Source organism: Macrotis lagotis, chromosome 1, assembly GCF_037893015.1.
Source record: "Macrotis lagotis isolate mMagLag1 chromosome 1, bilby.v1.9.chrom.fasta, whole genome shotgun sequence".
Lineage (NCBI taxonomy): Eukaryota > Metazoa > Chordata > Mammalia > Peramelemorphia > Peramelidae > Macrotis > Macrotis lagotis.
The window spans coordinates 546,474,754-546,491,843 of record NC_133658.1 but is presented as its reverse complement, the minus strand read 5'-3'; the positions used below and the strand labels follow the sequence as shown (position 1 = coordinate 546,491,843).

Below are 17,090 nucleotides of genomic sequence, written 5' to 3'. Positions count from 1 at the left end.
ATGAATTCATCTGATCCTGGAATCTTTTTCTTAGGAATTCATTAATGATTATTGAATTTCTTTTTCTGAGATAGGGTTACTTAAGTATATAATTTCCTCTTTTTACCTGGGCAATTCATATTTTTGTAAATATCCATCCATTTCACTTAGATTATCAAATTTATTGGCATACAATTGGGCAAAATATTTCTGAATTATTACTTTAATTTCCTTCTAATTGGTGATAAATTCACCTTTTTCATTTTTGATACCAGTTATGGTTTTCTTCTTTCTTTTTTAAAATCAAATTAACCAGGAGCAGCTAGGTGGCTCAGTGGATAGAGCACTGGTCCTGGAGTCAGGAGTGCCTGAGTTCAAATCTGGCCTTAGACATTTAATAATTACCTAGCTTTGTGGTCTTTGGCAAGCCACTTAACCTCATTTACCTTGCAAAAACCTAAAAAAAAATCAAATTAACCAAAGCTTTATCTATTTTATTGGTTTAATCTAAAACCAACGCTTGGTTTTATTTATTAGTTTAATAATTTTCTTGCTTTTGATTTTATTAATTGCACTTTTAATTCTCAAAATTTCTAATTTGGTATTCAATTGGGGGTTTTTAAATGGTTCTTTCTCTAACTTTTTTAGTTGTGTGCTCAATTTATTGATCTCCTCTGTTTCTATTTTATCCACATAAGGTTTTAGAGATATATAATTCATCCACTAATAACTGTTTTGGCTATATCCCATTAATTTTGGTATGTTGTTTAATTACTGTCATCATTTTGGATTATACCATTAATTCTTTCTATGATTTGTTGTTTGATACACTCATTCTTTAAAAGTAGGTTTAGTTTCCAATTAGTTTTAGATCTTTCCCTGGTCCTTTATTGCATTATGGTTTGAAAAGGAGACATTCCATATTTTCTGCCTTTCTGAGCTTGATTATGAGGTTTTAGTGCCCTAATACATGGTGTTTTTCTGTAATACTGGAGAAAAAGGTATATTCCTTTCTATCCCCATTCAATTTTCTTCAGAGATCTATCATATCTAAGTTTTCTAATATTCTATTCATCTCCTTAACTTCCTTCTTGATTATATTATGATAGATTTACCTAATTCTTATAGAGGGACGATGAGGTCCCCATCAGGAGAGTTTTGCTCTCTATGTCTTCCTGTAACTCACTTAGTTTCTCCTTTAAGTATTTGGACTATATTGCTTGGTGCATACATATTTAGTATTGAAATTTCTTCATTGTCTATGGTACCTTTTAAGAGGATATAGTTTTCTACCTTATCACTTTTAATAATATCTATTTTTGCAACTACTTTGTCTGAGATAAGGATTGCCATCCCTGCTTTTTTCACTTCAACTGAAGTACCATAAATTCTGCTTCATTCTTTTACCTTTCCTCTGTAAGTATTTCTCTGCTTCAAATGCATTTCTTGTAAGCAGCATATTGTGGAGTTTTGGTTTTCAATACACTCTGCTATCTGCTTACCTTTTATGGGAGAGTTCATCCCATTCACATTCAAAGTTATAATTACTAACCCTTTATTGCCCTCTAGGCTATCTCCTCTCCCTTTGTAATTTTCCCCCTTCTTTCACCTTATCCCTCCTCCTCAGTATTTTGATTGCCTCCCTTAAAATGTGTCTAGGCACTTCCATCTACCACCCTTCTTTTTCTTTCCCCTTTCCCTTTTCCCTTTTCTTCCTTCCCTCAATAACCCCTTCCTAATACTTGAAAAGTAAGATAAAATTCTAAACTCATATTCATGAAATGTAATTTTCCCCATTCAACCTCTCCCTTCCTCCTGTCTCTTTACAATCCCTTCTTTTTAATGAAACAATTTTAAAAAAATTATTCCATCAAAGCCATGAACATACCAGGAATATCTATACTTTCAGCCTAAATATATTCCCTTCATTAGATTTATGAGATTCTTCCTCCCAGGTGGGAATGCAACTAGTTTAATCTTATTGGATATCAGTTTTTCCCTATCCTACTTACCTTTTCATGAATCTCTTGAGTCTCCTATTTAAAGATCAAATTTTATGTTCAGCTCTAGTCTTTTCATCAGGAAATATTTGAAGTCATCTATTTCATTAAATGTTCATCTTTTTCCCTGAGAGAGAAGGCTCTTTTTTGCTGGATAGTGGATTCTTTATTGTAATCCATGCTCCCTTGCTCTCTGGAATACCATATTCCAGGCCCTTCCATTGCTTAATGTTGATGTAACCAGTTCCTATATAATTCTGACCATGACCCCTTGGTATTTGAATTGCTTATTTCTGGCCACTTGTAAGATTTTATCCTTGATCTGATAATTCTGGAGTTCGGTCACAATATTCTTTGGTATTTTCATTTTGGTATCCCTTTCAGGAGGTGATAGATGTATTCTTTCAATGAATATTTTGCCCTCTGGTTCCAGGATATCAAGGCAGTTCTCCTTAACTATATCCTGAAGTACAGAGTTCAGATTATTTTTATCAAGGTTTTCAAGTAGTCCTATGATTCTTTATTTGTCTCTCCTGGATCCATTTTCCACATCAGTTGTTTGATCAATGAGACATTTTACATTTTCTTCTATTTTTTCATTTTTTAAAATTTTGTTTAATAGATATTTGGTATCTCATGGAGTCATTAGCTTCCACAGATTCCAATCTTTCTTTTAGAGGAGAATTTTCTTCATTTTCCTCTTGCACCTCCTTTTCCATTTGCCCAATTGAATTTTTGAGGCAATCCTTTTCTTTCTCCATTTGTTCAATTGTATTTTTTAAAAAATTGTTTTCTTCTGTCATTTTTTGTTGTAAGTTATTAATTATCTCTTGCATTTCTTTTTTTCCCAATTTTTCCATTTGATTTTTAAACTCCTTTTGGATCTCTTCTAAGAAGTCTTTCTAGACTAGAGATCAATTCATATTCTGAAGCTTCATATATAGCATCCCTTTTGTCCTCCTTTTTTGACCTTTATCCTTATCTCCCAAGGTAATCAATAGACCCTGATTTTGGTGCCCTTTTTTCATTTTGGAATGTTAGTTTTCCCCAGAGTCTTGTGTTGAGGGAGGGGCTGGTTCATACATCTTTGGTGTTGAGAATCTCTGAAGCCTTGCTCACTGGGATTAAAAACTCCTGGAGGTTACTTCAGACCAACCAGTAAGGAGTGCCAGGCATTTTCTCTAGATTGTCTATTTAGGGGGTGTCAGTAGCCCACTCCTTAGGCCTGGGGCTGAATCTGGGCTGTTCTCTGCAACCCCGTCATTTGGCTTGGTCCACAGGGCTAGAAATTCTTGAGATTTTCTCTGGATAATCAGCCTTGGGGCAAGGTGTAAACACCTGGGCTGTTTCTGTGTTTATACTGGAGAAAGCCTGGACCGTCTATGGTGAGTGGGGGAGGGGGTTCCTCTGGGATCACTCTTGGGTTCTTGGTTTGGGCCAACATCCAAACCAGCCAAACTTGCCTGGATGGGTGTCCAGATCAGCCATGCTGGAGCTTTCCCAGTCCACCCACCACACACCAGTAAGGTTTCTGCTTGCATTACTGTGATCTCATGTTAATCCCCAAGCTTCACCCTGCTGCTAGTGCTCTGGGCCTCTGCTCTATGTCTTGGGTATGATGCTCCCCCTCCTCCCCATGACAGCCTTTGCTGAAAGATTTTCTCTCTCTTCTTTTGTGGGATCTGTTGATCCAAAATCTGTTAACAGGCTTGATTCATGTCAGTCCTGAGAGAAAGCCAGGAGAGTGTTAAACAGTGCCTGGCTTCTCTCCACCATATTGGTTGGAAGTCCAGGGGTTTGGTGGTGAGAGGCAGGAGAGGTAGGGGGCTATTGTCTGTGTCCTAACACATAGTATGACACTGTGATAACTATAGGAGATCAAAGAAAAATAAATAAAAACAAAAATACAAAAACAGCATCAGATCTCAAGAAACTCACAACATGAAAATGGCAATACTATGTTGCAGTTGTACAAACAAGAAATTACAGGATAAATTGTAAATGATCAACAGAGAGAAGGCACCAGCATGAAGAGGAACTAGGAAAAGCTTTTTTGCTCTATGGACTTGTGGTAAAGATGATGACAGAAAAAAATTCCAGTCATGGGGGCCAGGCAGTGAAAAGGCAAAGCTGGGAGATGGATAGTCTTATCCAAAGAACAGGAAGGAGGCCAGGATCCTTGGAACATAGAATGCTAATTAAAAGTTTAAAACTGGAAAGGCAGGAGGAGACCAAGTTATAAAGGGCTTTGAATCTCAAATAAGATTTTATATTTGGTTCTGAAGTAGAGAGGGAATCATTGAAGTTTATTGAATAGGGAAGTGACATGGTCATACTGTTGTATAAGAAATTGAGGGGATGGCATGGTGAACTCTTTTCTAACTAGGGTGACCAAGACCTGGGTATATTCAAAGGTATCAGGGAAGAAATCAGGAGATAGGGATACTTTAAAAACTAAAGAGAGGAGGGTAATGGGGTAGGGTGAAGGTATTTGTCAGAAGAAACAGAAGAGAATGGAATTAGGGGTACAAGAAGAGGAATTGCCTTGGCATGGAGATGGGTTACCCCTAGATCATGGGTTATATACAGGATATATAGAATACATACACATTCAATCTCAGCAAATTCTAATTCCTGCAACCATCAGATACTTAGATTTATTATTTTTGTATACACAGTACAAATGCTTATTTCCATTGTCAAAGGATAGGATATAAATGACTTAAGTATAAAACAGGAGGGTGTAGAAACTCATAAAATCAAGATCTGAGGAATAGAAATAAATCAGAATAACATGTGTTTTCTGAATGATAGCCACAAGAGAAACTCAAAGGCTGATTTAACAGTGGGTGGATATGTAAACAATATTTGGTTTTTTGGCTGACATATTGAGACCTGCCTTCTGTTGCCTTTGCTATCAGAATACATGTTGAAAAGGCTGTCTTCTTTGACTTCCTGGATATGCCCCACTTTCCCTAGTGCCATGTAAACAACTTGAAGGTTATTTGTGAGGTAATAATCTATCAGAAAAAAAAATTCAGGGAAATTCTTTAGGGGCTCAGATTTGTTCTCTTTTAAATTTAAATGCTCTTGTAATATTTGTATTAATAATTCAATTCAACACATATTTATTTTAAAAGCTCTATGATTAGGCTGCACTGGCCACATTTTCCAGTAGTTCTCAAACTTTCTGGATTCTGGTCTGCTTTAGAAGGAAAAATTATCATATGAATTTTTATATAGACCACCAAAAAAAAAAGCTTTGTGAAATTTCTTCCAGGATTAATAACTATTACTAGACTGCATGTTTAAAAATGTAAATGTAATTTAAATATTTTTGAAAGTAAAGTCCTGTTCAGGATTCTGAATCTTTTTCCTATGTGATACTTTAAATTCAGAAAATATAATGGTTTTCTGGGGAAGGCAGAAGTCCTATAGAAAGACATCATTATCTTATGCTGTTTGCAAGAGTTTTTTGTGTTTACTTTGTCAGATTTAGTAAAACCTGTCCTGGTTTTTTTTTTTTTGATATTTTAATAGGCCAGATACTTGTCTAGGAAGCCTAAGGGTACTTAGAGCAACATAGACCAGATTGGGATGTTCCTAGTATAAATTGTAGGTAGGGGCAAGAATCAAAGAGATTTCATGCAGAAATTCCAAGGATTAAACTTCAAATGAATCCGAATAAAATGAAACCTTGAATGAAATGAAAATTATTTTAAATTAAATTAAAGCTTGAATGAATCCAGAGTTTCTTATTAGGACCAAAGATTACCAATTAGGGTGAAAGTAGTCAAGTATCACTGAGTTTTTGCTTCAGACATTGTCTTTTTGCACTGTTTGCACTAACAGCATCCAGCATCTATATATCCTTGCAAGTACCAAAGGTGGCAAGGAACACTACAGGTATATTTGAAAGTTACATGTTGGAAATTAGTGTAAATAACCATATATGTGTGTTTGCTATACAATTGTGTTTTTAGGGTGCATGACTGTTTATTTTTGTACAACTTAAGAATTTTTTTTTGCTTAGGACTAATTCTTCCCTTAATTTTACAAATTCTAATTACTAATTCTAAATACTCTAATTTTCTCTCCTTCTATTCTTTCCCTCCTATATTACTATAGAGTGAAATGTATTTTATTTTTGTCAGTGCTCTGATAAGAGCATAACAGTAGTTCATCACATTTATACTTTAGCTTATTTATCGGTTTCTCATTGTATGGATACCCCTTCAAAAAGGCTATAAACATTTTTGTATATCTTTAGAATTTAATTCCTCCCTTAATTTTATCTCCCTCTAATACTCTCTCCTTCTCCTCTTTCCCTCTTGTATTCCGGTGGAGTTAAATGTATATTTTTTTTGGTTTGTTTTGGAGTTTCTTATGGAGACAATTGGGATTAAGTGTCTTGCCCAGGGTCATAGAGTTCATATGACCTAGTAAGTGTCTGAGGTCAAATTTGAACTCAGATCCTCCTGACTCTAGGGTCAGTTTTTCTATCCACTGGGCCACCTGGCTGCCCTGAAATGTATTTCTTGCTCAACTCTCTCTCTCTCTCTCTCTCTCTCTCTCTCTCTCTCTCTCTCTCTCTCTCTCTCTTTTTCTTCCTTCTTTCCAAATGTTCAGACAAGAATGAAGTTCCAGTGTTAACCCCCTTCCTCCTCTTCCTTGATTATATAGTTTTTTTTTGTGAATCTACATGTGAATTATAGAGATACTTCATTTCCATCTTCCTCCTCCCAATATATGACTCTTCCTCTTTCTTTCTATTCTTTCCTTAAGACTCCTAAGACATGGGGTGGCTAGGCGGCACAGTGTATAGAACACTGGCACTGAAGTCAGGAGGACCTGAGTTCAAATATGACCTCAAACATTTGGCACTTACTAGCTGAGTGACCCTAGGCAAACCACTTAACCCCATAGCCTGGTAAAAAAAAAACTCTTAAGACATATCACCAATACTTGCAGACTTTATCTAGTTAGACTTCTATGATCTTTGATGATGATAGAGTTCACATATATCATCTCCCCATAATAAAATGTCAGAAATTTATACTTATTTAGTTCATTATTGTTGTTCATTTATATTTACCTTCTTATGTTTCCCTTTATTCTTGTATTTGAACTTTAAAGTTTTCTTTAATATATTTTCATCAGAATTGCTTGGGAGTCCTCTGTTTGTCAAAAGTTTATTTTTTTCTATATGGAGACCCGAGTTAAATTTATAAGAATACAAGTTATTCCCCAATTGATAAATGATCAAAGGACATAAAAAGATAATTCTCAGTTGAAGAAATTAAAGTTATCCATAGTCATATGAAAAATACTCTAAATAAGTTTTGATTAGAGAAATGTAAATTAAAAAAACTGAAGTACTACCTCACACCTATCAGACTGACCAAAAAAAAAGAAAAAGGAAAATGATCAATGTTGACAGGGTTGGGGAAAATGAGGATACTACTGCATTGTTGATAGACTTGTGAACTGATCTAGAATTTTTGGATAGCAATTTGGAATTACCAAAGGGCGATAAAATTGTACATACCCTTGGATCTAGTCATACCACTACTAGGTCTGTATCCCAGAACAGTCACAAAAAAGGGTAAAAATCCTATATGTACAAGACTATTTATAATAGCTCTTACTGGAGTGGCAATGAATTTGAAGAGATGCCTATCAATTGGTGAATGACTGAACAAATTGTGGTCTGTGAATGTGATTGAGTGGCATGTGATTGTGATGGAATATTATTGTTCTATAAGAAATCATGAGGGATGGGACAGAAAAGTCTGGAAAGATGTGTATGAATTGATGCTGAGTGAAGTGAGCAGAACCAGCAGGAGGACATTTTATACATTAACATCAACACTGTGTGATGATCAACTATGATGGAATTACTCATTTCAGTAGCACAATAATTAAAGACAATTCTAAAAGACTTGTGATGGAAAATACCGTCCATATCCAGAGAAAGACTATGGAGTTTAAATGAAGAACAAAGGTTAATATCTTCAATTTTTAAAAGTTGACTTATGTATTATGTTTTTTTCTCTAATTTTTTCCATTTTAATTTGATTCCTCTTTCATAACATGATTGATATGAATCTATGTTTAGCATGCTTATACATGTATAACTTATATTTGCTTTCTGTTGGGGGAGGGAAGGGAGGGAGAAAAATGTGAAACTCAAAACCTTATAAAAATAATTGTTGAAAACTATCATATGTACTTGGAAAAATAAAATATTTTTAAAAAAACAGGTAATACCAAAACTATTTATTTTTTTTCTTATAGGATTATATTTATTTTGCTGGATAAGTTTATTTTATTTATACATTTATTAACATAAATTCATTTCCTTTTCCTTGTGGAATATTGTATTACAAGCTCTCTACAGTTCTATAGCTATGGCTTCTAAATTATATGTTATCCTGACTGTGGCTCCTTGATATTTGAATTCTTTATTTCTAGATGCTTGCAGTACTTTTTCTTTGACAATAAGCTCTTGATTTTGGTTATCATGTTCCTTGTAATTTTTCATTTTGGGTTGTCTTTTGAGAGATAATCAGTGGATATTTTTTATTTCTACTTTGCCATCTGGTTCTAATAGATCTAGGCAATTTTCAAGTTATGAATTTTTTCCCTTTTTCTGTTGTATTATAGTCTTTCAGGTATTTTAATCTTTCTTTCATGGTGACCTTACTCCCACTGACTCTCTTGCCACTCCCTACCTCCAATCTCCTCTCTCTTCTTGTTTGTTTTCCCTTTCCCTTTGGGGTTCATCCCCCCCCCCACTTTTATCTGGTTGTGTATTCCTTTTTTCTTCTAAGTAAATCAAGAAGATTCTCCCTTCCTCTCCTCCCCTTTAGCTAATTTTATTCATTAGTATTTCAAATTTAATTTTTGAAACACTTTCCCAAAAGGGTCTATTTACCCTCTCTTCCTCTAGACTGGTACTCTGTGCTCTAGATCATTAATAATTTGTTCTTTCTCTTTTCTCTTTATTCCTTATATAATTATTCCAAATACAATTCCTTATATAATCAAAGTTTCCAAGGAATCCATTCAAGGCTCTCCTCTAGGTGCTTTCTGCCACTGCCTTATAGGACTTGCCGTATGGATTTCCCTTTTCTATCATTCCTCATTCTCACAACAATGTCAATTATTTCAGATATTAGCTAAGACACTATTCAATCATATTTATGACCCCTAATTAACCAAATCCTTGATTATGCAGCCCAACACTGATCTACACCTTCCCCTATTTATCATTTTCCCATGTGTGTCTTGAGTTTTCCTCCCTATGACCATGTTCTCCATTTCAACAATTCTCCCCCACTCCCATGTAAGATAAGTAGACTTTTAAGAACCAAATTACTCAGACTACAAACAATATCAAGATCCCCATCCCTGTTTACTCATAGAAACATGCATCAGAGGAACTCTTTCCTAGCTCTAAAGTCAGACCTTTCCTTTCTCTCAATTCCCCTCTTCTTCCAACCTCCTCACCTGGGAGATTCCTATAGGTCTTCTATTTTTGGGGACCATTCTCATTGCTTGATCTTCATGTTCCCTTGGTTCATCACACAGTCTTTTCTATCCATGCCCTGTTCCTTACCTGACTTCATGTACACTTCCATGCTGTAATGTAGTCCCACAAAAAGGCACTGATTCACCTATAGATAGGTTGCCAGTTTCTGTCCATAATGAACCCACTTCCCTGTTGCCAGATTTCTGCTTTTAATCTTGTCTCCTTGTGTATATTTAGAAAAAAAGTATCTTCCTAGTTTCTACTTTGTCCCTCTTGCTATTGTTGTCCTTGTCTACAGCATTTATTCACTCCTGCATTTCTGCTGTTTGGTAAATTTAAGAAGAAAATAATTTCTTCCCCCTTTTTTTCCCTCCAAATTTTCAAACTCTTCTTTTTTAATTAATGTCTATCTTTTTCATGTATGTATGGTTAAGCTCAGATTTGTAGGGTAGAACCATAGTCAGGATCACATATAATTTAGCAGCCACCACTATAAAGCAGCAGACAACTTGAAATACAATGTTCCAGAGGAAAAATGACACAAACTTACAGTAAAAATTAATCCAGCCAGCAAAACTGAGTATAATTCTACAAGGAAGTTACTTGCATCCCCACCTCCATTGCTTTTTGTAATACATTGTTTCATTCTCTCCTATAGTTTCCAGATGCTGCAAATTAGTCTTGCATTATTCAGATGTCTTTTGCTTTATATTTGAAGGTCTTGTTCCTGGTGGCTTTGCAGAATTTGTTGTTCCTGAACTTAATTGTTAAATTTAATCACCTTGTGACTTGGAGTAGCTGTTTTTTTTTCTGGAAGCGATCTGAACATTTTTTTCAACTGGAATTTCATTTTCTATGTTCAAAAGTTTGGGGTAGTTTCTCTTAGAACAAAGTGTTTCAACAAGGTGATGCTGTTACTTATAGAAATAATATCCCTTGCTGCAATATAATCAAAATAGAAATATTATTACATAAATTCCTGATATCTCCACACTTTCCTTTTAATCTCTAAAATTAATGACATACAAATAAATATGATATACCTTTGTTATTTTTTTTTATCAGGGGAGGAGGGATTCTCCTCTCTATATAGTTTTCTTATACAAAAAAACTCATTGTTCTGAAAAGAGTAATATTTCTGTACATGTCAAAAGTTTCCTTGATTTGCTATGGACTTTATTTAAACTGAGTAATAATGTTGGGAAAGCTTGTCAAAACTGTTTCCAGGGACCACACCTCCAGCCAAACAGCTCTGTTAGTGGGCAGGGGAGAGGGTGATCCATTGCCAGTTTTTCTTGTTTGTGCTATATCCAGTGTCTGGGGCTAGTAAACATCTTAGTCTAGGGTGTTTGATTAATGACATGCAGTTGCTTGCAGAGGTTCTTTGGGACTTAAGAGAGATAAATCAAAAGCTTTGTCAGTTCTCAAGAAAGACAGAGAACTTACTTATGCAGAGGGATATTCATCCTAAAGGAGAAAAGACCTTGAGATCTTCAGTCTTCATATCTGAACCTGCCATTGCTACCTAGAGGAGAAAAAGAAAGGGGGGGAAGGAGAATTACTATTCTCTGGATCAACTTCAGAGAAAACAAGACTTTTTGGACTGTCCTAACTCTGATTAGTTAAGTATCAGGCTCAGGGTTGAATGCAGTAAGGTATTTTTAGATCATAAAATGAAATAAAAATGCTTTCACTAATAATGAAGCATTAAAAGGATCTAATTCCTAAAGATAAAAAAAAATTCAGAACAAGCAGCCACTTTTCTTACCTCTGGGAAATAGCCATGCTGGTCAGAAAGGTACCCCACTGGGAATTAAGAATTCTTTTAAAACCTCCAACATCAATCTCACAGGCTAGGACTTTTATACCTCTGATAACAAGGGTCTCTAAACAATGTTAAACTCAAGAAGGCCTTCCCATTCAATAAGAGAAAATGAACCCATGATAAATAAAAAGATAGTGTTTCTAGCATTGATTTTTATTAATATAAAGGTTTGATTTCCAAATTTTCTCACTCCCCCTCTCTCTAAGATAGTAGCCAATTTTACATAGGTTATATATGTGCAAATATGTAAAGATTTATCTATATTCATCATGCTATTAAAAAAACAAAATAAAAGGAAAAAACAAAAAGTGGAGTGAAATAGCATATTTTGATCTGTATTCAGATTCTATCAGGTCTTTCTCTGAATGTGGATAGCATTTTCTATTATAGGTCTTTTGGACTTATCTTGGATCATTTTATTGCTGAGAAAAACTAAGTCAATCATAGTTTATCATTGCACATTATTGCTGACACTGTGTGCAGTGTTCTCCTGTACTGTACACTGTTCTCCATTTTACTTTGCATCAGTACATGCAAGTTTTCCAGGTTTTTCTGACACTAACCATGCCTGCTCATCATTTCTTATAGCATAATAATATTTCATTACATTTGTATATCACAACTTATTTATCCATTTATCAGTGGATAGGTATCCCTGCAAGTTCTAACTCAATTGCCAAGAGGTGGTGTTGCTACCACAACAAGGTGGGTAGAGAGTAGTACAAAGTAGTACGAAGTAGTACAAAGACTGTATGATAGCCCATGACTGACATGATCATAAAAAGAATATCAAACATTCCTCTTATAATTGCGACTACAAATGAACTGGTCAGAAAAATGATGCTGGATACTATCTCCTGAGCTGTGGAACCATGGCAAGGAGAGCTTGCTCCAGGATAGTACCAAAACCAAACTGACTCCTGCAATCAATGAAAAAGAATTTCAGGATGGAATTCTGGCATGGTACTGATTACAAATAGCTGGGTATAGCACAATGAAATATATCTTTATTTTCTGAGAGTTCAATTTTTGGGTTTTATTTAGTTTTCAAAACGTTTTTATCCTTACCTCCAAAAGAGAATTAGAGATACCCAGGTAGTGATTTTCCTAGATTTTCTAAATGGGTACTAAATTAAATTCAGTAAACAATTTAAAAAGTGCTGGAATGGAACCAGACATTTAATAGGTTCTAAAGGTAAAAAAGACAAAAATAAAAACAGTCCTTGTCTTAAAAGATTTTATTATTTTACGTGGGGGAAAAAAACAACATGCACCTAAAAAGTTAAATAAAAAATACAAAAAGTAACTTGAAGGGCACTAGTATATGGAGAGGATGAAGAAAGGTGTCATGTTGAAAGTAGAACTTGAGATGAGTTTTGAAGGAAACTGGGAATTTTTTGAGATAAAGGTGGAAAAGGAATGTGTTTCAGACTGGAGGGAAGCCTTGGCCAAAGCACAGAAACAGGAGATGGAATATTGGATACAAGGATCAGCAATTAGGGAGATTTGGCTGAACCTTAAAGGGCAAGAATCTGTGCAATTTAATTTGCAGTAAGCCCAGAAAATCAAATTGATACTGGAGTCTGCTTGTGAAAGGTTTTAATTAGTGAAAAGTTGTTGCGGGTGGGGGGGGGTTGTTGTTGCAGTAATAGGGAGTTACTTGAATTTCTCAAGCAGGGCAGTGACACTTTCATGTTTTTAACTATGCTAATATCTTAGTCAAATGGAGGATGGAAAGGTGAGAGAATGAAAACAGAGACCACTTAGAAGACTATTGCAACAGTTCAGATAAAAGGTGATATGGGTCTAAATTTGAGCTGGGAGTGCGAAAAATTCTCCAAAGAACATTTAAATTCTTTAGAACTTCAGACACAAAAGTTATAATATTTCCTAACCATTGGGTCCATGATCTCTGCACATCACTGCATTGTTTTGTAGAGCCATGGCTGCTAAAACTAATTCCAGAATGTGACCATTCTTAAATGGTGACTTCCTAATACAATTAACAAGTACAGAAAACTCTGAGAGAAATGGGATCTTCTATGAAAGTATTTGCTTTTCCATTATGCTGTGGATTTAGGGTATATTCCCACAACATTTATCAAGTAGAGATTATTGGAAATACAACAAGGAGGACGAAGTTTTCCAGAAGATGCTGGGGAAAGATAGAAGGTGGAAAGAATAACTGCTCCAAAAATTCAGGTTGCTCCCTATTATCTCTTGGAACAAAGTCAAAGCAAAACAAGATTTGTTTGGCAGTTAAAACCATTCATGATTTGATTACTTGACAAAAGTGCCTATGGTGAGCTAGGAGTTGCCAGAAGCTTCCTCTTCTTACATATATGCATTATAATAAATTATATTAAAATTCATATATCTAAGTATCTTCTGTTACTTGCAAGAGGAGAGTAAATACCCCTAGAGTAGAACCAGGGAAAAAATTATGATGTTTCTATAGGAATACTCTAGTTGGGAGCAAATATTAATCATAAATATTGTGATTAAAAAGCCCCCATGGTAAAAACTCAGGTCCTCCTCAATCCAATACTACTCTCCTGTGGTTCTAAGGTATTGAGTGGCCAGATCTCCTTTGGGGAACATAAACTAAGTTTTTGCATGGTTTAGGAAAATGAGATTGTATATTAGTTAACCTTGGATCCCAGCAATGTCAGAGACTAATTCACCATTACACCTCTTGACATAAGAAACCCAAAATGGAGTAAGGCATTGAATTTTGAGCCAATTCTTAAGTCAGAGTCTTCCAAACTGTTTTTATCTGAATGAAATGTGAGTTAAGAATATTATTTTGGTAGACTGTTTTTAAAAAGTGGAGTGTGGTGTGATATACTAGAAAAAAATACTTGGGTTTAGGGGATCAAAGGATTTAGATCTAGAAGGGACCATGAAAATGACCCAGTTCAAATTTCTTCAGATTACAGATAAGACATCTCAGGCCAAAGAAATGCAGTGACTAGCTCAAAGCCACACAATTAGCAAGTGGCAGAGAGATGCTATCTCTAGCACTAATCTTGGACAAACAACAAAGCTTTTTTCATCTTCAATTTTTTAACCTGTAAAATGTTGATAGTAATACCACTAACACTCAAAAATATTGTGAAGAAAGGTCTTAGTATACTTTAAAGTGATATAAAAATATGTCTTATCTGTACTGCAGCTTACCTTCTCACTTTGGGGCCCTCTGTTCCCAGTGTTCTATTGGCATTTACTATTACTTTATTAAATGCCTTTGCTTTGGTTAAATTGTGTCCTTTGGCTGATTAGTAAAAGTAAACACTTCACTGGGGGCTTATACACTACAGTTTTGAATGGATATATATTGGTACACCTCCATTTCCTAAAACCTAGAAAATATCAAGACCTATTTAAAATCTAGTACCTTCAAAGAGTACCTTCAACTCTAGCTACTCTACTGAAATGGAAGAAAGGATTCTATATTAATTTTAGTTTTACTAAGACTGCATTATATATAAATAATGCACAATGTAGATATAAAATGGATAAGAAATGAATAAGTTAGATAATGTATATGAATAAGTCAATTTCTGATTTTCCAATTCATAGAATCAGTCATCATCTAGTTTCATATCCATTTTACAGAAGAAGAAATGGAAGCCCATGGATGCATAACAACTTGCTCAAAGACACATAGCTACTTAGTATCAGGGCCAAGCATATAAAATTCTCAGTTGACTGGTTTATTATTCTTTATTCACTTCATTTTTATCCTACTTCCACTGTCTTGCCAGTGACATTCTTTTACTAACCAATTTCCCAGTGGCTTGTAGTTTGAGTAAACATTCTAAGCTGGCTTCTTATATTGCAATGTCTGCGAAGATTTTACACCTACTCTTGACATTTTCCAGGTTTTAGCTAATGGAGGTGTACCAGCAAGCAAGAAGGACTGAATCCTATCTTTTTATCATCATTATAATTTACGATAAAGCTGAAAAGCAGTGTGGCATAATGGAAGTTGTGTCAGAGTTAGGGTCAGAGAATCTGGGTTCAAATTTATAATCTATAATAACATAGCAAATCATTACACTTCCATGGGTCTCATTTTTCCCACTTGCAAAATTTTGTGATTGGACTAAGGGACCTTTAAGATTCCTCCAAGCTCTAAATCTATGATCTTATAAATATAAATCCTCTATTTTTTTTAGTTTTTTTGCAAGGCAATGGGGTTAAGTGGCTTAGCCAAGGCCAAACAGCCAGGTAATTATTAAGTGTCTGAGACCGGATTTGAACCCAGGTACTCCTGACTGACTCCAGGGCTGGTGCTTTATCCACTGCACCGCCTAGCCGCCCCCATAAATCCTCTATTCTTGAGGAAGTAGATAATGGAGGTGACTTTTGGTAATGAAAGGTATACTTACTGGAGCCCTGGACTCACCTTCTATGTGACCTTGGACAAATTGCACTTCAAAGTTGGTTCAATCCATGATTGAGCTGAAAACATGATGAAGCCATAGGATGGGGATGACCATGGTCCTTAAAGCTAATTTAGGTAATGAAGTCTGGAAGACTTATAAGGTTGGATCCCCTTCTCTAGGGGATTCTATTTCGTCACAGATTCATGAGGTTTCTCTCCCCTCCCCTGAAGCATTTTTCAGTTAATTATAATTTGTTATCTTCTTCCAGGAATAATATAGTAATAGTGGGCAGTAACATGGTAATAATGGAATATAAGATCCTTGGGAGCAGGGTCTGTTTTTCTTATTGCTTCTATTTGTATTTCCATTACTTATCAAGGTGCTTAATTAATATTTTCTCTGTCGTTATCTGTGTACTTTCAGAGAGAGTGATAATCTTTCACTGTAACAGTCATTGGATGCTTTTCTTTAGGTGTGTAGATTTCCTAGCAAGAGATCTAAAATGTAAAGAATATTTGGTTTTATGATAACAATTCATGGTTTCCTTCAGAGTTACAAGCGACAGTGAATGGTTAGCTGGGAGGAACTAACTTTTTTAAAGAATATATTATTTACAGGACTTCCAGCCAAGATGGTGGAGAGAAGACAGGCACAGTTCTAAAGTCTCCTGATCTCTTCCCCATCTATCACATAAAACAAACCTCCTAAAAGAAATCCGACCCACAAAACCCAGAAAGAAAAACCAGGAGAAAGAACATCTACCTCAGAATTTGTCTCCAGGAGAAGCTTTGGCCGAATTCGGGCTGGTGAGTCTGGGCTCAGAGGGAGGATCAGCCCTGGATCAGCCAGATTAACAGCTGAATTGGAACCACGAGTCTGAGGGCCCAAGAGCTGGACCTGCTGGATCAGCAGTAGGGCTGGATGAGAAGGGCTTGGGTCTGTGGGGGAGCAGAGGCACTGGTGTTGGTGCTGTCCCCCTGGAGCTTGGGCACGGGGCTGAGGGGAAAGTTCTGGTGCAGGAGAGCTGCAGACACCATCCTGGGCTCCTTTGGTCCCATTACAACTCAGACCTGCTCCCAAACAAACAAATGCAAACTACTTCTGCCTCAGGCCCAGGTGTGGGAGCAGAAAAACCAGCCCAGCTGAAGAATGACCTCAGGCCAGGGTAAAGCCCACCACTGAATGAAGGCAAAAGAATTCAATAGCTTCAATTCCTCCCTTCAAGCAAAGAGAGAAGGCCTCAGCCAAGGTCACAGACACTCCAGAGAAAGCAACCAACATCTCCTACTGGCCAGCCAAAGAAACTGCACTCAGGAAGTAAAGCCCTTAGCACTCCCAAGCCCCAGTGAACCAGCCCCCCC

At 35.9% G+C, this 17,090-nt stretch overlaps 1 pseudogene; it reads right to left on the bottom strand.

Moving 5' to 3' along the window:
• Positions 1–11,298, bottom strand: part of LOC141505272 (forkhead box protein H1 pseudogene) — a 57,559-nt pseudogene extending 46,261 nt beyond the window's left edge.
• Positions 11,299–17,090: the final 5,792 nt, after the last annotated feature.